General features: G+C 42.1%; 1 pseudogene; it reads left to right on the forward strand.

The window, feature by feature from the left end:
• Positions 1 to 20,095: 20,095 nt before the first annotated feature.
• On the forward strand, positions 20,096 to 20,213 carry LOC124778760 (annotated as a pseudogene).
• Positions 20,214 to 23,318: the final 3,105 nt, after the last annotated feature.

Consider the following 23,318-nt stretch of genomic DNA (forward strand, 5'->3'; position numbering starts at 1 on the left):
TAGCAATTACTGTTTCGAGAAAACTAATACAGCCGCGTCCAGGAAAACGTAGACAATCTTTGATAGTTACTATATTTCGAATAAAGTGACTTATCGCTGCCGCGGTAGCGTAGTCCATTGTTTTCTCAATAAATTTTGGAGCGCGTTTACCAATAGATGACAGTGCAGCAATGATTGAAGTAAGACTGTTGTTTGAGCAACGCAAGGCCCAATTGAAGTGGCGCTGGTAGTACGAAAACATGATGGAGGTACAACGGCGATGCCGTACAGTAATTCATCGTATTCGGGATAAATTTGAAGTCGATGATACTGTTCAGGATGTGCATAAGGAAAGGTCTGGCCGACCAAATACCTCAACAAGTCTACCTTCCAGTCCTGCTGTGTTGTAACATTTTACTAGGTCCCGTCAAAAATCTGTGAAGCTGGGTGCACGTGAAAGCGGGATAAGCCGATCAAGCATACGACAAATCCTGAAGGCTGCTAATTGGAAAGTGTACATTCCTAGATCGATACATACTATGAACGATGACGACCCGGCTCGAAGGATGGAGTATTGTGAGTGGTTTGAAGGCATGCTTCGCGAGGAAGAACGGTTTGCAGCGATGGTTATCTGGTCTGACGAGGAGCAATTCAAACTGAACGACACTGTAAACCGCCACAAGTGTGTGTTGTGTTCCTGAAAATCCTCACGTTCACGTGAATAAACACGTTAATCTACTGGGTGTTAAAATGTGGTGTCATCGCACTGTCTGATTGACCCATTCTTCTTTGAAGGTGCCATAACTAGTGACGTGTATCTTCATATGCAACTTCCACTGATTTTACCTGCCATCCGAGAGGTGTTTGGAAATGGTAGGTCAAACAGGAGCTGTTGTCTATCCACCAAGGTCTCCAGACGTTACACCTCTTGACTTCTACCTATGGGGGACCTTGAGAAATGAAATTTATGAAGAGAAGCCTGCTACTCTGAACGAGCTACGAGAAACCATCAAGGCGTTCTGTGCGGCTATCACACCGGCAACACAGACAGCTGTAGTTCGGCAACAGTCCAGTGGCATCGACACTGTTTGGCTGCTAATGCCGTCATGTACACTTGTGTCCTTCCCCCTTAACTGTTCACTTACTGGGCGTAATTGATTGTAGAGCAATCGTGATTCGTTCTCATTTCTAGGGTCGTCTGCTGAGCTCACTTGCCTCTGTACTGGTGTCTTTTGACTATAATCCCACTTTGATTTTTCTGAGACAGCATCGGATAGAAGACTTAGATTATCAAAAATCCTCTTATACTCTGATTCTTGTATCTGTAACTTCAGGTGTCGTCTAACTTGTTCGAGAATTGGAACCACTCAATTAGAAACAGTGTTCTGGAATAATATATGTGAAGTTCACTTTAAACTGTGTGTTCAATATTCTTACCTCGTGCCCTTTCATTAAAACCAGTTCCTCTGTGCTGAATAGTTTATTAACATTCTGTAACGTTACGCGTATTTAGGCGAGCTAATCGGCCGTCCAGTACTGCTAAGAGGTAAGATGCATTTTATGTACGGCTGAACGCTAGCGGGCCCGGAGCTCAGGGCGGACTGCAGGGACCGCTCCAGGCCAGCCTGGGACGAACGCCAGATATGGGTAAATTCCAGGGGCCCTATTCTGTATCTTTCCGCCATTTTGCCGACCGGTTCGGTACGCGAGCGCTCTGAACGGTGTTATTTTCGAAAATGAGCCCCAACGATATTCAGTAAGTATTCCGAAAGTGGTGCCGAACGGTCCTAGCGAACCGAAACGCTGTTGCCAGTTCTCCTCACGCCAACCAATGAAAAGCAATCTGCCTCAGATCCGCGCATGTGCACTGCAGTGCACAGTGGCACGAACTCTAAGCAGCTAGCAGCCGACACAGGCATGTCATTCTTCACAGTACCGAAAAGTGTGGTCAGAGTACATAATAGTGTTCAAATTTCACTGACCAAGGGCTTCCATGAATGCATGATAACGATAGAATATTGACTGTGTTCTGGAAACTGTCGTAATGTCACATTACGTTATTTTATTCTCATTCACGACGACGTCTTATTTTGGATTTTACGGTTCGGAATATGTGTTAGGAACGAAGTGTAGTACCGCACTGTACAAATACATCCGAAAAATTCGTCACTTTTTTCTGTTTTCCATCGTTCCTTAGTTGCTTCAAAATTCATGGAGATACGTTCCGTCTATGTGTCGCAGCTAATTGAAGGCAGTTTGTTTATTGCCATATGCGTTTCGCTTCCTTTACTCGTCATGATGCTTCACGAATAAAAGAAGTGAAATGCAAATAGGAGGAGGAGGAGATTAGTGTTTAACGTCCTGTCGACAACGAGGTCATTGGAGCGCAAGCTCGGGTGAGGGAAGGATGGGGAAGGAAATCGGCCGTGCCCTTTCAAAGGAGCCATCCCGGCATTTGCCTGAAGCGATTTAGGGAAATCACGGAAAACCTAAATCAGGATGGCCGGAGACGGGATTGAACCGTCGTCCTCCCGAATGCGAGTCCAGTGTGCTAACCACTGCGCCACCTCGCTCGGTAAATGCAAATGGGAATAAACTGCCTTCAGTTAGTTGCATAGACGGAACACATCTCCACGAACCCGAAAAATTGTTTAAGAGGGTGTCAAAGAATAAGAAGATGCATAGAATGTGGTTGTAACTAGCACCTAGAGATCCAAATGATGAAGAAGCCTTCTTCCCTATATGATACATCAACGTTTTGGTTCATAAAAACAAAATTTAAAAAAATCGCCTTTTCGAGAGAGTGTGGTGAGTGCAGCTATAAAAGTTCGTTGTAGTTTATATCATGCATCTGATGAATCAAAATGTTTCATATATGGAGGTATAGTCTGCAAATATTGTGGCGAAAACCTTTCGTCTCTGTCTACTATTGTTAAGGATTCGATCGCAGATAAATACTTGTGACTAGCTAGAGTATAAAGACGATTGCTGCAAATTTCATTCGCAATAATTTACGTTGTGCTCTTAGATTCCTGTCTAACCACACTTTCATAAATCGCTACGTATTCCGAAAAAAATGGTGAATTATTTGTGACAAAAAGTAATATAAATGTCACTATCAGTTGTTTCATTTCTTAAACATATGGAAGTCACGAAATCGGGCCGCGCAGGATTAGCCGAGCGGTCTGGGCGCTGCAGTCATGGACTGTGCAGCTGGTCCCGGCGGAGGTTCGAGTCCTCCCTCGGGCGTGGGTGTGTGTGTTTGTCCTTAGGATAGTTTAGGTTAAGTAGTGTGTAAGCTTAGGGACTCATGACCTTAGTAGTTAAGTCCCATAAGATTTCACACGCATTAGAACACGAAATCGGAGATACTAATTACTGAGTAAGCGCGCTGTCACGTGTAAATTACAAAGAATATTTCAGAAAAATACTTAACGTTGACGATTAACGAAGACTCAGAATGTGTTGCAAACACGAAGAGGAAAAAACATATTTTCACATCCAGCAGTATACGAACCTTCGACCTTTGCCACAGCAGTTCGTCGCCTTACCAACTTGGCTACAACTAGCGTGCTGTCGGCGTTTTATTTTATATAATTCAATCCGAGAGAGACGCAGGCTGACTTCTTTGCCGAATGATGCGGGCATAAGTCGTAAATGCATGAAATTTTGGAAGGTTTCCTCTATCAGACTTCACAAAATTCCTTTGCAATGTTACTTAAAAGTTTTAAACGCGATTCGATAATTAATAAGTAAACCATTTGCGGAAAAAGAGTATGCAAAGTCACTAGTAATTTCAGCTAACACTCATGTAATATACATAACCAGAGCTGATGTCTTGATATTTAATGATCTTTAAACTCTTAACTGCATGAAAATAACAGGTACTTTGAGAGAATATTCACTGGAAACTTGTTTTATGTTGTAATCATTGACAGCAACAACTTAACCTCACCATATTTCTAACAAAGGACAATATTCTATTATGAACTGACCTACCAACCGGACTCGTCCTGTGGCGATTCTTTGGTAACACAACCACAAAATTCTAAGATAAAACAGCTCAATATGTTTAAAATAACAAATTATAAGTGTAAATAAACTACAGCTGACCGAATGACATGGCCATAGCGAAATCCAAAACCTCTCGGTACAGTTGTCGAAAAATCAGCGGGAGGATTGTTCGGTAACAGGTCTCAGAAGCTTACTGAACAGGAACTTCGGATAAAAAACAAAATTGACGTCACTACCAAGGCTAACTCACTCTACCGATCGGTAAGAACGATACAGAATAGGGCCCCCGGAGGCAGAGCTGGACAATGGTTACTCGCTTGTCAGAATGCGGAATGACCAGCAATGGCAGACTTCGAGGCAAACTGAAAAATGGCTTCTTACAGCTCTTGAAGAGTCTATAATAATTCAATCAAGTACTACAGTAAAACTGAATACATCGGCGATCTCAGATAAATGAGGCGCATACAGTGACACAACAGTAATTTTAATAGCTTTAATAATTTACAGTGCAAAACAGTTTCACAATGAACCTCTGAATTAACAAATTTTAATCGCTTCATGCGATTTCCACAAAAGATATCTCATATGATATCATTGCACTACAGTTATCATCCATGAAAGCTACGTATCTGTATCTATTTTATTTATTGATTTACGACGTCTTTCATATCAGTTGCATTAAGCAAATGTTTGTCAGAACATCTTATCTGCCAAAATTACACAGTAAATGAATACAGCATTAATATTTTATATTGTCAAACCTGTGCATTTAGTGAACAGTTTACTATTTTGCAATTGACTTTATTTAAATGTTGATTGCAAGTGTATTAAAAAACTGTGCTCATTTAAAAGCGGTGAGTCGTATGTGGACACCAAAACTGAACACAGAACAAAAAAAGATGCTTTTCTCAAGCAGGCTTAAATAATTGTTTAAACAATATATAAGGACAATTTGTAGTGATTTAACGTGAACGCACTTGCGCAAGAACACTGACTTATTTTTCTATCGGCAAACCTTTATTCATATTCACTGTGCATGGTCTGAGTGTGACCAAAAGTTTATAATATTTATTTTATTTAAATATTGTTGTAATACTAGTTTGGTGCGGTAAAGTAGTCAAGATGAGGCAAATCATGTCTGTAGTTCGCAAGAACAACGTATTTTTGGTGTGGACGGTCTTCAGCCCACGGAGATGTAGAGAGAAGCCGAACACTACGGGAGTCAATAGGAGACTGGAACTTTTCGACTGACGAGCTAAGCAAGTGATTCTGGACACATTATGTGTACAGGATGAGATTTTCACTCAGCAGCGGAGTGTTCGCTGATATGAAACGTCCTGGCAGATTAAAACTGTGTGCCCGACCGAGACTCGAACTCGGGACCTTTGCCTTTCGCGGGCAAGTGCTCTACCATCTGAGCCACCGAAGCACGACTCACGCCCGGTACTCAGAGCTTTACTTCTGCCAGTATCTCGTCTCCTACCTTCCAAACTTTACAGAAGCTCTCCTGCGGACCTTGCAGAACTAGCACTCCTGAAAGAAAGGATATTGCGGAGACATGGCTTAGCCACAGCCTGGTTTTTGCGTATCTTTGATGACTATTTCGTTTGGGGATTTTGCTAACCGTTCTCGTAACGCTCCCAAAGTAACTGTACTGCATTTGATAAAATTCAACTGTATTTTATTTGAATATTTGAGGACCACCTCTCGTTTATTTGAGTTACTCTTTCTGAAAAAAAAAAACATTATTCAATAAAATTCTCTGTCATCTATATCAATTACAAACGTTAGAAAAGAACCCTTGTTACTAAATTTCTCATTTAACTTCTATTTTGTATTTCTGTAAATTTTATTAACTTGCAGTTCTATCCTAAGCATAGACTATTTGACAGGAGGATCACAACTAAAGATTATCATTTGCAGCGAATTAGCTGCGAGCCATGAAAGCGGACGTGTGCGGCGCGACCCTATGACTACATCGAGCTATTTTTTTGTAAACAGAGACGTGCTTAGCTCTAGTACCTAAAGCACGAGTAATCGCATGGGCGCTGTTTACAAGCACAACTCCTAAGTACCGTCCCAATTTATTACAGTTAACAACTCACAGGAACTAAAAATGTTTTTTGACGTTCTGCACTGAACAACTTGTTTAAAATCATTCTGGGTAAAATTGTTGGTCGCCACTAGCAAAATCGTGGCTGAGCTATCATGTAATTGCAGTGCTTACTGTGACTCCGTGCTGTGGTTTACGTGTAGGTGGCAGAATGCAGCATGGGTGTGGTGAGAGTTCAGTGAGTGAATGCGCTTCTTCTCTTTCCATTTATGTGATTCCTGCGTTGCGCGAATGCTTTTTGTGTTGTTATTTATTATTTCTTTCTACTGCGTTGTTTTGTGCCAACGCGTTTTTTGAGTATTTCTGGATTGCTTCATATTTGTTTCGTATGAGAAATCTCCCATGCTTCATTGTTTTCAGTTAATAATATCATCCCTAACAATTAGTTAACTTCGATCAAATCAGCCCGATCACCGTTTGAAATGATCACAGGCCTCTCGTCTCCGCCCTGCAGAATTTGTTTTGTAGATACGCTACTAGCGTCGATGACTCTGTATGCTAAACGCGGTATGTTGTGCGTATCAGTTAAAAATATTTCATACTAGGCTCTGGAGTCCTATTTGTTAGACGCATTCCGTACTTTAGGTACAGTCTGTAGGCAAAGGAACAGAGACGTTGCACAACGAGGGTCCCACACAGACCTTCCCCATGGAGTCGTGTCGGCACCGGCCTTCCTTCTGGCGCCGGATCTGCGATGTAAGAAACTCCTGGGGGGTGGGTCACGTGACAATAACAGATCCTTCACACTTTTCACGGGTAGAGACCTGTTGCTGGGCGCACATCGTAAGGGGGAGCGGCAGCCGAAGAATTACTGCAGTTGCCTCAGAAGCGGCTACGAGTCTTGTCACAACCGTAGGGAGACGTGGTGGAGTGAAATCTTTGGAAACTTGTGGTGAGGTCTTATGGGACCAAACTGCTGAGGTCATCAGCCCCTAATCTTACCCACTACTTAATGTAACTTAAACTAACTTACGCTAAGGACAACACACACACACACACACACACACACACACACACACACACACACACACACCCATGCCCGAGGGAGGACTCGAACCTCCGACGGGGGGCGCCGCGCGAACCGTGTCAAAACGCCATAGGCCGCGTGTCGTGGCGGAGTGAAGCCCGGCGAACAGCCACAGCGTCAGAAAACTAGGTGAACAGTGGCACGCTGTATACGACACCTGACACTGAGGCACTGCAGTGTTTGTCCTCTTCAAGCAGGCGCTTATGGAATTCTAATACTGAAGAGAAAACAGCTTGAAGAAATTCACTAATGTAACAGAACATTCAGATTCTCACGTAGTAAACTATTTCCATAAATCGTGAGGAGATAACTGACGCAAAATTCTTGTCTTAGGAAAGGCGTTAACTGCTATTTCTACAACAGTTAGGGCTTTCAAAACATTTTCGATTTATGACAGGAATTATAATTGATTTATACAAAGTTATTTCATTGCAAATCAATTAATATGATGGAATGTCCCATTATCAAATGGCAATTTCACGGTGATATTACTCACCTAATCAAAACCAAATAACATTATTAATGAGGAACAGATTTTTAACAGCTACAGCTGTTTCTATTACCTTATACACTGCCAGACTCAATATGAATGCAACACTGCATCTAAATAATATGGCTGCCTTCTCTCTGAAGACAAAAGAACAAACATCTACATTATATATTTGTCTACTGCAGTTGTTTGTTTATTTATTTATTTATTTAGTGCTGTATTTTTTGACTATGAGTCACCTGTTATATGCAACATTATCTGTGCAGTGTACGGCATGTTTTGCCTCCTACATCTCGTTACGTTTAAATGTGCACCGTAAGCGTACATTCCGAACATTATGCAGCAGCTGCTACTGCATGACGTGCTGGTGAGTGTTTCAAATATGAATACTGCTATCTGCAGAATTCTTTTTTGCTTCTTATTTACTTGTAAATGATGTAAAAGCAGGATTTAAACACTTGGGGAAAAAGAAAGTTAGCTGTACCCGAGGATATACCCCCCCGGGGCCATGTTATCGTATTCAGGAAAATAAAATGAATGTTACGACTGCATGTAGTGTTTGTAATACTAGTACACATTTATTACCATCAACAACAAATAAGAATGGATAATTATCGTACATCTTAACTAAGCTTCCGCAGAGCCAAAATTTTAATCGTGGTTACAGAGAGGATATTTTGCAGACTTTTTCCCGAAAAACTAGTTAAAAGTCTGAATGTTTTTCTTCTATGCACGCTTAGCACATTTAAAACAGTCACTTTCATTTCATCCGTATTACAAATTGGTCGTAGAACATGGTTAGAACATCTACATCTACATGGATACTCTGCAAATCACATTTAAGAGCCTGGCAGAGGGTTCATCGAACCACCTTCACAATTTTCTATAATTCCAATCTCGTATAGTGCGCGGAAAGAGCGAACACCTATATCTTTCAGTACGAGCTCTGATTTCCCTTATTTTATCGTGGTGATCGTTCTTCCCTATATAGGTCTGTGTTAACAAAATATTTTCGCATTCCGAGGAGAAAGTTGGCGATTGGAATTTCGTGAGAAGATTCCGTCGCAACGTAAAACGCCTTTCTTTTAATGATTTCCAGCCCAAATCCTGTATCATTTCTGTGTCACTCTCTCCCATATTTCGTGATAAAACAAAACGTGCTGCCTTTCTTTGAACTTTTTCGATGTACTCCGTCAGTCCTACCTGGTAAGGATCCCACACCGCGCAGCAGTATTCTAAAAGAGGACGTACAGTCTCCTTAGTAGGCCTGTTACATTTTCTAAGTGTCCTGTCAATAAAACGCAGTCTTTGATTAGCCTTCTCCACAACATTTTCTATGTGTTCTTTCCAATTTAAGTTGTTCGTAACTGTAATTTAGTTGAATTTACGGCTTTTAGATTAGAATGATTTATCGTGTAATCATATCCTCTAATAACTTCGTATCCTCTAATAATTCATAAAACAATTGATAAAAAAAGTTGTTTTACTGGAGTGCATACAGTCGCTCTGAATGCGGGTATTATGCTTAACGTATCCTGTAGAAAGACGGAACTTACTAGAAAAAGAATTAAAAATCAAAATTACCACATTTCATTAAATCGTCCCATGAAAACTAATATCATTATCTTGCGATTATTGAAGATTTTCGTTACAAAAAATCGTCATGATTGTTTCGAACTGCATCTGATTCACAACTAATTCGTTACCAATTAAGTTCGAACAAAGTTTGCGCTTAAACAGACGTGTGGTACACTATGACGTACTGAAATATTTTTACAATGGTCATTTTATTTGGGTGCTTTTGACATAATACGATGTATCAATATAACACAGACTTTGAGTTGTAACAGTGTATAGTAACAAGCTATGAACCGACGTACTGAAAAAAATTTACAAAGCATTTTGACTGGGGTCTTACCAACCGGCAGTGTCGCATATTTCTTTAATGTTTATTTTGCAATATTAACAAAACAACTGCCTCCCAAAACCAATCAGCACACCGTAAACAAATTTATATGTACTTTCCCAATAAATCTTAGCACTGTTGAGAATTTCCTTTTTGAGACATATAAAATGTAATTTTTACCGAATTAAATACGTTATTTCCAAAATAACTTTAATATATACAGATGAAGACAGTTTTATATAGAGGAAGATACTTCAGCCAAACGTACTGCTTATTTATAATGTTAACTCCTTACATAATTTTACGATTATTTTTATCTAATTTTTTACTTGCTAGCAGCATTTACTCTTCACTACACAGACATAATCAATGTGAACACTTTCTCTAGCAAACAGTCCGCAGCTCGTGGTCACGTAGTGGTGTTCTCGCTTTCCCACCACGGGGTCCCGGGTTCGATTCCCGGCGGAGTCAGGGATTTTCACCTGCCTCGAGATGACTGGGTGTTTATGTTGTCCTCATCATTTCATCATCATTCATGAAAGTGGCGAGATTGGACTGAGCAAACGGTGGGAATTTGTACGGGCGCTGATAACCGCGCAGTGGAGCGCCTCACAAACCAATCATCATCATCATCATCATCATCATCATCTAGCGAACAGGAAGTGCGAGAACAAAAATATAACTAATTAACTGTCTCAGAAGGCCAATTACGTAACACGTAGGTCACTTACATTACATGTTCCATAAAGTTCCATGAAATCGTATTTATAAATCTAACACCAGGTTCCAGCATGACTGACATTCATGGACCTGGTATTTTCTTATTGGGAAACAGCTGCCGCCTAAGACCCAAATAAGGAAAACACTCAACCCGACATTGGTGAATCAACAGTTTGCTATTTCCTCTCATCAAATATTACAGCACATGTCCAGACACAGGAAAATGATTCGTACCCAAGTACGCTTGCGCGTTTCTTAGACACACATTATCTGTATGTATTGGCATAACTCCTTCGTCACGTAGACTCGTAATGAACTTGATCGTGGCACCCACTTAGAAATGCTCTGACAAGATCGTTAGAGGAAAACATTTTGCAGCATAACTTAAAGATAATGCCTGACTGCCAATTTGCTTATTGGCACGTAATATCTGCTACAGAGCCACCGTAGTGTGTCATGCAGACCCTCTATACGTAAAACAAAAAGATTTGTGCCAGCACTTGCATTCAGTGTGAGAAAGATGTCTAACAAGCCAATGAATGTTTAGGGAGACCGATATGCGCGGTCATAGCTCGTAGTAATGGTCCCACAAGCGGACAAACACAAGAGGGTGGCAGCTTACGAGGCACTGTAATCCCGGGCCCGCTGCCGCGGCATACGTAGAGAAGTGTTTGCTCTCGTCAGAACGGACGCATTAGTCGACGCCGCTGTGAAGTTGGGCCTAGAACCGTACGTGGAACCCCACTCAGCGCGGACAACGAAGGCATTAAAGGCCCTTCAGCGGCGGAGCTCACCGCGACTGGAGTTAAAGCGCGCCGAGTGACGATCGTAAACCTTGGCTGCACCCGACTAGTCTTTACGTTACTTTTACACGTCCCTTAGAAAATCAGCGTGGGTTAGATCCTAAATCACACATATGCTGGTTGTAAGCACTTTTTCACTAGAACCAAATACCGAACAATGTAAGGATGTTTAAGAAGTAAATGGCGATGTCCTGTTCAATTACAGGAACGACAAAGGTATCACAGAATAAATTTTGACTTTATATTTGAAAAAGGACGAAAAAGATACGTCCAAAACATTTGTGGACCTGGAGGAGACAATGTGGAGGGAGACATTTTTGTCTTAGATGTAAACAAAGAATGAAAGAAAATTATGAGGTATTAATACTGCAAGGGTAACGCATACTAACATTATAATTTGTAGATGATATTGCTTCATATCCGAAATTAAGGGAGACTACGAAACATTAAAAATAAAAAATAAAGAAGTTGAACTCATCAAAGGTGACAGATATAAAACTAATAGCTCAAGTATCATAACTGTGCAAGCATTGGTGAATGTAACTTGCTATGTAGGAAGGAAGACAACGCGAGAAAGGCAAAAAGGACAAAATTTCCGAAAACAAATGCAGTTCATATAATAATAACTAAGGTCACAGAATAATGATGAACAGGAAATAAGCTCCCGAAACTATACATCTAAATTGTGACACTTCGTGCAACTGGACCCGGGTGGAGTGGAAAATATAAGCACTTGAAACGTGGTGGAATGTTGAAAACAATTGAGTGAACACTGTAAGATAATTGTAAAGAAGAGGAGGAGAAGAGAAGTCTGCTGTTTAGTCAATACCAGAAAAACGACGTTTGCAAAAACATCACGAGTGCAGTCTATATAGCGATTACAATTAATAGTATTTTGAGGGTGGAGGGTGGGCGGAGGAAGAGAGAAGACGGTTGTTGAGCCTATACCAGAATAATGACTGTCACAGAAACACCACGAGTGCAGTTAACACAGCGTTTGTGAGGAGCACTATTATTTTTGGGAAGGGGGGAGGGGATAACTGAGGAAGGCAAAAACCAGTTTAAACAGTTAATACTGTTGAGAAGTTTGGGGGGTATGTGGAATGCCACGAGGAAAGAATGGCGTGCAAGGACACTTGAGTCGGTCCGTGAGACACGTTACAGGCAAAGTTGGCACCGTAGATCTTCACTGAGAGTCGAATACATTTATTTGAGAAAAGACAAGATGTTCGATAGGGAAGTTCTGGTTGAGATGAAGGAAAACTCCTCAACTACATCTACACGCATACTCCGCAAGCCACAATACGGTGCATGGTGGAGGGCGTCTTGCACCATTAAGAGACGTCCCTTTTCCCGTTTCAGTAGCACATCTAGCAAGGAAAAAAACGACTGTCCATATAGTTCTCTACGAGCGATGATGTATCTTGTATCTTTTCTTCGCGCTCCTTTCGCGAGATGTATGTGATGGCAGTCGGATAGTTCTGCAGTCTGTCGCAAGTGTCGGTTCTCTATACTTTCTCAACAGTGCCTCAACAGAACAACGTTTTCTTCCCTTCAGCGATTCCCATTTGAGCTCATGGTGTAGTTCCGTAACATTCGCCTTCCTACAACAGACTTATTCGTTTCATTTACGTTGCTTTGCAAGGTTCCGCCAAGATATTTAATCCACGTGACTGTGTCAAGTAGCACACCACTAATACTTTACTACATACAATATTACAAGTCGTTTTTCCTACTTACCTCCGGTCAAATTTTCATCTTTAGAGCAAACTCCCATTCATTACACCAAATGGAAATTCTGTGTGAGTCATGCTGTATCCTTTTACAATCAATCGACGACGAAACCTCTCCGTACACTACAGCGTCATTAGTAAACAGTCGCAGATCGCGGATCGCCCTATTCATCAAATCCCTTGTGGGTCTAGGGGACAAGAGTTGTCCCATTCACTTCCCTGGGGGCACGCCTTTGTCTCCACTCAACACTTGCCGTCCAGCACATAGCACGGAGTTCTATCAAAGGGTCTTCCATACACTAGCGTATCTGAAAAATTACACAGTATGCTCCGACCTTTGCTAACAGTCTGCAATGTGGCACTGTGCCAAATGCTCCAATCACGTTCTGCAATCGTGAGAAAAGCAGTTATATTCCTGTGCTGTAATTACGGTAAACCGACGGTGACAGGACACTTTTGCAGTGCAAGGATCAAGGTGTGTAAGCTACAACCTGTAGGCGTTAGATCACTTCACTTCGAGTAGCTCGTCACTTTCATTGAAAACTAGAATCTGTTTTATTGTGCTAGGGTGTTTTAAAACAGCGCACTCTCATCTGTGATGTGAAAGATTCTTTGTGCTAGTCGGTAAGACGGCAAGAGCATTGCCGGCAAGAAGCAAGGTTCCGGGTCCGAATCACGGTCCGTCACACAGTGTTAATCTAACATTAATTTTCTGTACCAATCAGTACGTGATCCGACCACTGCACCAGAAACAAAACATCGCGAACAGCCATCACTTAAATTAAAATCTGGTTTCTCGAAACTTCGTCAAAACCCAGAAAAGTTAAGTCCCAACTCAACAATTTGTAAGTGTTGAGTCTAACACATGTACAAAGCAAATACGTTTTCTTTTGAACTCCGGCAGCTAGCTATTACCTCTACAATCTGGCTGCTGCTGCTCACACCACTCGCCCGGAAAATTGGAACTGGCGATAAAACTCCGCGCCCGCTAAGGGAAACACAACAGCGATTTCACGTTTATTCCTACCCAAGAAAAAGTTACTTTGTCGATCCCTACGGATTGCAAACTTCCATCTCGCAGAAACTCTAGACAATTGTTCAACTTTTTAGCCTTTCAGGTGGTCTCCAGACTCCTTTAATTGCAACCCTCTGTGGGCTGATGCCTCCTTAGACGACAAATGGACTATATTTTACAACCCAATGTTCACAGAAATTCCCTGACGTTATGAGGAAGCGTCTGATCACTTACACAGATAGCGATTCCTCCCGAAAGAGTATGCCGTGAACATTAGACGCAATGAGATAATCTTTTTCCTAGACCGCCGTCGACTGCATCTAGTACGGAAAATCCACTTACTTAAGTGTCACAGAAAAAGTAACACAAAACTATACACTTAACTCGATCGCATAACTACTGCTATGTTAACCACTCCCGAAAGGCTATAAGGGGTACGCCACAGTTTTAAGATACTATCTTTTGTTTAGTGTGGAGCTCTCCAACTGTAGCCACTCTTCGAGTAACCAGCATGTGATGCGTGAAGCTTACATTCTACATTTTACTAAGGAAATAAATTTGGGTTTCCTCGTTTTGTCACGCAAAGGCAGACGTTGATATAGAAAATATATAACTGTGATACTAGAAATTGTTGGTAGCGTATACTAATTTGTATTCTTCCTCCCTATACGCGACAACAACAGCGTGCAGAAAGCTGAAATATCTGAGTCTTAGAGTTTTCCATCAGATCTTTTAGCGAGGTGACTTATCGACAGGAAAACTTCCTGCGCTAACCATGGAGCCTATTTTACCATGTGCAATATAATATTTGTCCTTTCCATATCCATACAGGCTCATTTTACTTGGCCATTTTTAGCTATTGGTGTTTGCAGTTATGTTACTGTTTGACGTAGACATAGTAAGAATACTGTCTCTAAGAGAGATCTGACGTCTACGTTTGATTTTCACGTGAAAACGTGACATCTACAATAAGAACATGGCTTAAGGGCTGAGATCTAAGCAAAACCATGTTATCTCCCACAAAACTTCCTTGCAAGAGCATCATATATACAGTATGTAACTGGTGATGTAGCCCGTACAATTTTTTTTCATTGTATTGAGCATGACGGATGTAGAGGGATCTTCACAACTTACTAACACACAGCAAGCATCGACAGAGAGTGTATCAATCAACCGCGCCACATTGTTAACTATGAGAAAGTATGGTTTCTTTTCCAAGTACCCCCCCCCCTTCCCCGCTAAATCTGTCATTCATGCTGAAACGGAGTCGATATCCACTGTTGGATCTAGACTCTCAGGTAGATACAGTAATTCTCGTCGTCTGAAAAAAACGCTTATAATGAAAACCCAATCATGTCATGAGGGATATCAACTGAAATTTGTTACAGGACTGAGGATTTCTTGGTAGTGAGGACACAATGCGTTATCTTACTCGGAAACCACCGTACAGCATATGGCGGAGGGGACCTTGTATTACTACTGGGTATTTGCTTTTTTGTCTTATTCGCAAGTGGAACGAGGGAAGACGACTATCTACACGCTTCCGGGTGAGCTATGATTTAGTGTCTTCGCGGTCCTTACACGGGACTATGTTGGTGGCAGCAGAACAGTTCCGCGGTCTGTCGCAAATTCCCGTTCTTTAAACGTTCTGAACAGAGTTTCGCGAAAATAACGTCTTCTTTTCCCCAGGAAACACCCATTGAGTTTACGGAGCCTGTTCATAATAGTCGCCTGTTGATCGAACCTACCGGTAACGAAACTATCAGCACGTCTCAAGATTGGTATGATGTCCTTTTTAATCTGACTTAGTGCGGATCCCAAACACTAGAGCAGTACTCAAGAACAGATCGGACAATTGTTCTACACGCGGTTTCCTTTATAGATTAGCTACATTTTGGTAAAATTCTCCCAATAAGCCAAAGTGGACCATTGGCCTCTCTTACAACCAATGGCAAGTGTTCGTCCTATTTCATGTCATTTTGCAACGTCAAACACTGATATTTAATCAACGTAACTGTTGTCAAGCAGCAGACGATTGATACTGTATTCGAACACTATAGGAGTGCTTTTCCTACCTATCTGCATTAATTTACACTGTTTCACGTTTAGAGCAAGCCGCCATTCATCAGACCAAGAGGAAATTATGTTCAAGTTATCCTGCACCCCCCTACAATTACTGAAAGACGACACTGCCCGTACGCTACACCGAAGCAGCAAACAGTCGCAGATTGACGCTCACCCTATACGTCAGATCGTTTACTTCCACAGAGAACAAGAACGATTCTACCACACTTCCCTGGGGCACATCTGACGATACCTTTGGCTCCGACGAATGCTTACCGTCCACTATAAAATACTGGGTACCATCCATTCAACAGTCTTCGAGCCATTCACATATCTGAGAACTTATTCCACATGTCAGAACCTTCGTTAACAGTGTGCAGCCTTGATACGGCGACAAACGCTTTCAGGAAATCTAGGAATATGGACTCTGCTTGCTGCTCTTCATCCTTGGTTCACAGGATATGGGGGTGAGAAAAGGGCAAGCTGAGTTTCGGACGGCCGATGTTCTCTAAATATGTGCTAATTTGTGGAGAGAAGCTTTCCTGTCTCAAGGAAATTAATTACATTCAAAATTAGAATAAGCTCAAGAATTCTGCACAAACCAATGATAAGAAAGTTGGTCCGTAATTTTATGGCTCTGTTCTTTCACAATTCTTATACACGAGACACAACTGCGCTTTTATCCTACTGTTTGAGACTTCGCACTGGGCGACAAATTCGAGATAGCCGCAAGACGGGGACAATGCAAAGGGTACCAAGCGAATTATTTGTTTTGACTCTTACAGCTGCTTTTCAAGAAATACTCAGTTACACATCCTCCACGCAGGTTTTTGTGCGGCGGTCAAACGATAGCACGTCTGTACGGCCCTCCTGTATATATGACTTTTGTAAAAGCGAAATTTAAAACTTCAGCTTTCCTTTTGCTGTTTTCTATTGCCACATCAGACTGGTATGCACGTGATTGAAAGAAGCCTTCGAGTCAGTTAGCGATTTTACGTAGGACCATAAGTTTTTATGATTCTCGAAACAGAATCTGGAGTTCCCCGGGAAAGTGTGTAGCGACCTTTGCTGTTGATGATGTATGTTAATGACCCGGCAGTCAATATTAACAGTAACGTCACACTTTCCGCAAATGACGCAATAATCTATGTTGAAGTACTGTCTGCAAAACGTTGTTAGATTCTGATCAGGTTTCAAAATAGTGCAGAGACTGCTTCGAATGTTTAGAAATATAAAATTGTACATTAAAGGAAACAAGAAACCGTATTACCCTTGACTACAATACCGAAGAGGCACAAGTTGAACTGATCAGCACATACAAATACCAGTGAGTAACAACCTGTAGGGACAAGAAACTGAGTGATAAGATAGACTAAGTCGTACGTAAAGCTGGTGGTAGAAATCGATTCATTGAAAAGATACTGGGAGAATGCAATCAATCCAACATGGAAACAGCTTACAAAACACTAGACCGACACATAATATTGCTCAAGTGTATGTCACCGATACCAAATAGGACTAACAGGGGATTCTGAACATATACAAAGAAGGGCAGCAGGTTCAAAATGGTTCAAATGGCTCTGAGCACTATGGGACTTAACATCTGAGGTCATCAGTTCCCTAGAACTTAGAACTACGTAAACCTAACTAACCTAAGGACAGCACACACATCCATGTCCGAGGCAGGATTCGAACCTGCGACCGTATTCAAGAGAAAGATATTCACAAACTGAGCGCCTCAACAACGTGTTGGTCCATCTCTGACCCTTATGCATGCAGTTATTAGGCTTGGTACTGATTGACAGAGTTGTTGGATGTACTCCTGAGGGATATCGTGCCAAATTCTGCCCAATTGGTTCGTCAGATTGTCAACATCCTCGCCTGTTCGGAGAGGCCTGGCCATAATACTCCTAAAGTTCTAAACTGGGTGGAGATCTGGCGACCTTGCTGGACAAGGCAGAGTTTGGCAAGCCCAAAGACAAGCACTAGAAACTCTCGCCGTGCTTGGGCGGGCATTCTCTTGCTGCAATGTAAGACCGAGATAGCTTGCTATAGAAATCAACAAAACGTTGCGTAAAATATCGTCGACGTAAAGTTGTGATGTAAGGGTGCCGCGGATGACGACTGAAAGGGTTCTGCTATGAAAAGAAATGGCAGCCCAGACCATCACTCCCAGTTGTCGGGCCGCTGCATGGCGGGCGACCGTCAGGTTTGTACTCCATGCCTGTCTGGGGCGTTTCTAGAGACATCTTCGGTGGACATCGGGGCTCAGTTTGGAAAGCAGAACTCATAACTGATAACAATTCTACTACTGTCATTGACATTTCAGGCCGAAGACGTGCCTGGAGACGCCCCGGACAGTGGTGAGATATCGATCGACCCGACTGTCGCCCGCCATACGCCTCGACAACCGAGAACGATGGTCTGGGTGCTATTTCTTTTCATAGCAGAACCCCTTTAGTTGTCATCCGCGGCACTCTTGCAGCACAGCGGTACGTCGACGATATTCTATGCCCCGTTTTGTTGTCTTTCATAGCAAGCCATCCTGGGCTTACATTTCAGCCGCCAGACCTCTCCCCAAATTGAGAACGTTTGCAGTATTATTGACAAGCCTCTCCGAACAGTTCGGAATTTTGACAATCTAAAGCACCAGTTGGACAGAATTTGGCACGATATCCCTCAGGAGGGCATCCAACAATTTTATGAATCAGTGCCAAGCCGAATAACTGCTTCCATAAGCGCCAGAGGTGGAGCAACGCGTTACTGACTTGCTCAGTTTGTGAAGCTCTCTCTCTGGAATAAATCATACAACTTTTTGAAACTGTAATCATTTGTTTGTCTGTACATGTAAGTCACAACTACCGATTCCGGTCCCATTCGGATAATTCCTTCGTAGTGTGTCTTTTTTTTGTCTCAGAATATATTATCTTTTCACTTTCTTACACAGGAACACTGAAATTAACGCACATTTTTATTTCATACTTAGCATTTAAAAACTGGTGGTCTTCCACGTGGTTCAGATGGTTAACAGTACGTAAACTGCAGTCATCTAGATACATCAACACTGACTAATGCAATACACACTTCGCTATTTGCGGACTGTTACACTCTGACCAATTCGTCAAAGACACTTTTGGTGGTTACAGATAACTTGGAAGATAAATAATTCTTATTACCTTTTTAAAATAAGCGAGTCGCTTGTAAATTCCATTATAATTAATCAGAGATTGTTGTTACCGTTCCTTGTGAAAACAGTAGCAAGCCTGACTCAGTGATTTTGGCCGTTCGTAGTCTTAAGACAGAGGCACACTGGCGAATACATTGCTGCAGAAATAGATCTCCTTGAAGTATTGGGCATGCCGAAATCAAAAACAATTGGCATCTCCACAGATGATGGGAACAACATATTCGGAGGGGAAGACAAATTGTTTTGCCTATCTTATACACTTAAGAGTAACGAATTGCATAAAGAACGCTAATAACAAAATTTTAAAAAGCTTAATAAGCGGAATAAAATCAAGCGTCAAATTTACAAGGCAAAGTAACTACTGACGAAGAAGCTGAGTGTGGGGCAAACACGTGAGGCCACAACAATGGGAAACGTAATGCTTTTGATTCGGTCAGTACATAAAGGTGGAATAACCATCTACCTAATGTTGAAAAGATATGTAAAACTGTAACCATTACTCGTTCAAGTGTTACCCAATCCCTGCGTAAAATATGCAACACGAATGATTTCTAGTGCAGACACTGAATTTTTGTCAGAAATAGCTTTTTTTATTGCCTTTTTTTTACTTTGATCGTCGAGAGCGCAAAGGAGTTTTCTGGTAGCGATTTTTTTTTTAATTCTGGAAATCGAAGGTGCATTAAGAAATCTCATTTTTAAACATAATACAGCCAAGGTCCTATCACAAAAGCTTCTGAGCAGCGTTAAAGACAGAAGTGCAAAACATTACACAACTCTCTGTAAATCCTACACTGTCAGTTCCACGGTTTAAAAAAATGTACTTGAACATATTCAGCGCCGGTAAATTCTTCAAGAATTTGACGCAAGAGATAAATAACTACGGTAAACTTTCATCTTCAATTCAAGGGAGGACATCAGAATAACTGCTAACACTCTTTGGTCATCACATAATCAGGAAGTAGCCAAAAGTGACCTAGTGGGGCCTGAAAGTTTGTTACGGAACGAAACAGAGCTTTACTTCTGGCATCCTTTGCTACCCAGAGGGCCAACGGCCTTGCCGCAGTGGTAACACCGGTTCCCACCATATCACCGAAGTTAAGCGCTGTCGGGCTGGGCTAGCACTTGGATGGGTGACCATCCGGTCTGCCGAGTGCTGTTGGCAAGCGGGGTGCACTCAGCCCTTGTGAGGCAAACTGAGGAGCTATTTGACTGAGAAGTAACGGCTCCGGTCTCATAAACTGACATAAGGCCGGGAGAGCGGTGTGCTGACCACATGCTCTTCCATATCCGCATCCAGTAACGCCTGTAGTTGAGGATGACACGGCGGTCGATCGGTGCTGTTGAGCCTTCCAAGACCTGTTCGGAAGGAGTTTAGTTTAGTTTGCTACCCAGAAGCAGTGATCCTTTCATTTTTAGGAACAAAGCAAGGTGTACACCCGTCTACTCATTTGTAGCCAAAAAATATTGATCTTTAGTAAGAAGTTCTGTGGCTTTTGAATGATTGGCACCGTCTTTGAACGATACTGTTTCTGAAGCAGGCCAACATATTATAGAACGAGTATTTATGAATAAATTGTATAATAAATATTTAACTACTGTCATGTAATTGTTTTTGCTAAATGTTATATTTTGCCTAGCGTGTAAACTGTTCATCAGAAATGTTTGAAAAAGCGTTTTTTAGTTTTCTCGGCAAAAAGTCAATTGTATTCATTTTCCTGTTAAAAGTAATTAATTGTGACTACAAAATTAGTTTTTCATTCGAAATAATTTATGAAAAACAACGGTACCAAGTTTAGCCAAAAGCTTCTTATGAAATAATAAAAGAGAAAGGAAATTATGGCAACAGTAGTACCAGAGGAACTTGACAATTCATTTGTAGTTTACAATAAAAATAACAGTAGCTGATCGACAGCCTGTCTCTACATAACATGCTTTTATTTGCTTGTAGCCATTGGAAACGGACATCTTAATAAGATTAGGAACAATGGAGTTCTTCAGCCTGTTTTCACCCTTTAGATCCCACTATTCGTAAACGCGCAAATGTGATGATCATCAATTACAACATGGTTTTTGACTAGTGTCTCAAAAAATTTGAATTAATAGGAGAATATCAGTGATTTTTTTGTATTATTCAAGCCATAATTAATTTTCGAGAAAAGCAGTTACCGGTGGATGGGCCGAGTTTTCTTTTACACTCATGTTCTAAAAAAACAGAACACCTTGAACGACTAAAGATGCGACGTTCATATTCACAGGGCGTATACATTAGTATGTTTTGCAGAAGTGATTCAGTCACCTTGGTTCCGCGTGTGCCCTGTTGTCTAGTAGGTACAGGTTCCGTAAGGGGCCCTGATAAATTGTTCCATTCGTGATGGCATCGACACGTATAAGGCGCGAATGGCGTCCTGTGGTATAGCCATCCATGTTGCATTCACCTGGTTCCAAAGTTCATCTGTGGTGGTTGGGACAGGGTCACAGCATTGCATCCGTCCTTTCACCGTATCCCACACACTTTCGATTGACAACAAGTCTGGTGATCTGGCGAGCCAAGGCAAAAGGCTGACAGCTTGTGACACCAAAAAGGCACGTGTTCGTGCAGCGACATGGGGTCGTGCATTGTCTTGCTGAAAAATGGTGGTGGTGGTGTGGTTGTGGTGGTGGTGATGGTGGTGGTGGTGGTGATGGTGGTGTGCAGAAAGGGTATGGCTACGGACAGCACGATGCCATTCACGTATGTCACACTAGTCACGGTGCCCTGGACACGTACCAACTGTGATTTGTGATTGTACCCAATAGCATCCCACACCGTAAGTCCTTGAGTAGGCACTATATACCGGGTGATCAAAAAGTCAGAATAAATTTGAAAACTTAATAAACCACATGCTTGGAATGACATGGGGTTTTATTAGAACAAACAAAAAAAAATTTCACAAAATGTCCGACAGATGGCGCTGGACAGCAAAACGTCAGTGACGGGCGAGAGGCACGCCGATATGTTACAGAATCGCATCATCCCCAGCCTGGCTGATAAACACCTGCTGGAACGTACGATGTTTATGCAGGACGGCGCTCCACTCCATATTGCTAGACGCGTGAAAGATCTCTTGTGCGCGTCGTTTGGTGATGATCGTGTGCTCAGCCGCGACTTTCGTCATGCTTGGCCTCCTATCTCCCCAGACCTCAGTCCGTGCGATTATTGGCTTTGGGGTTACCTGAAGTCGGAAGTGTATCATGATCGACCGACATCTCTAGGGATGCTGAAAGACAACATCCGACGCCAGTGCCTCACCATAACGCCGGACATGCTTTACAGCGCTGTTCACAACATTATTCCTCGACTACAGCTATTGTTGAGGAATGACGGTGGACATATTGAGAATTTCCTGTAAAGAACATTATCTTTGCTTTGTCTTACTTTGTTATGCTAATTTTTGCTATTCTGATCAGATGAAGTGCCATCTGTCGGACATTTTTTGATCTTTTGTATTTTTTTTGTTCTAATAAAACCCCATGTCATTCCAAGCATGTGTGTCAATTTGTACCTCTCTATCTACATTACGCCGTGATTTATTCAGTTTTCAAATTTATACTGACTTTTTGATCACCCGGTACATTGTGAGAATGCAGTCACTGTGATGGCGCTACCCCGTCTACGGCGAACCAAAATGTGGTCATCACTTTCAAGCAAACAGAACCTGGATCCGTCCGAGTAAACACTATCTGATGCTATTCCTGTCCCTAGTGACGTCGTTCCATACACCATTGCCGTCTGGAATTTTCTGCACGTTCATCAAAGGTAGGCAGATAACTGGACGACGTGCACGTAAGCCATGCCGTAGTAAACGGCGACGGACTGTCACCCTTGACAGTGTACGATGTGTTGCACTGTTCTACTGTTGCGCCAGAGCCTAGAAGGACGCAGATCTCTCCTGCAATGACATTCGGACGAGGTGTCGATCTTCTCTGACGACCTGCTCTGGGTGTAGCGAACTGACCCGTCTTTTTATGTTCTACGGCCTTCCGTGAACCATTCTGCACACACCCGTTGCACTGCCAAACACTTCGTCCCACATGAACAGTAATTTCCCGGATGGATGTATGACATTCTCTCATGCAAATAATGCGCCCTGTTTTAAGCTCACTGATCGCGCATACAATTGCGAGGCATCCTGCACGTCTGCTAAAGTCACACAGATCCATTAACTTTGGTTTATAGCGACAACGACAGCCGCAGGCACGTTTTACAAGTAGGCAGTGTTGGGCCACG

Source organism: Schistocerca piceifrons, chromosome 2 (genome assembly GCF_021461385.2).
Source record: "Schistocerca piceifrons isolate TAMUIC-IGC-003096 chromosome 2, iqSchPice1.1, whole genome shotgun sequence".
Classification (NCBI taxonomy): Eukaryota; Metazoa; Arthropoda; class Insecta; order Orthoptera; family Acrididae; genus Schistocerca; species Schistocerca piceifrons.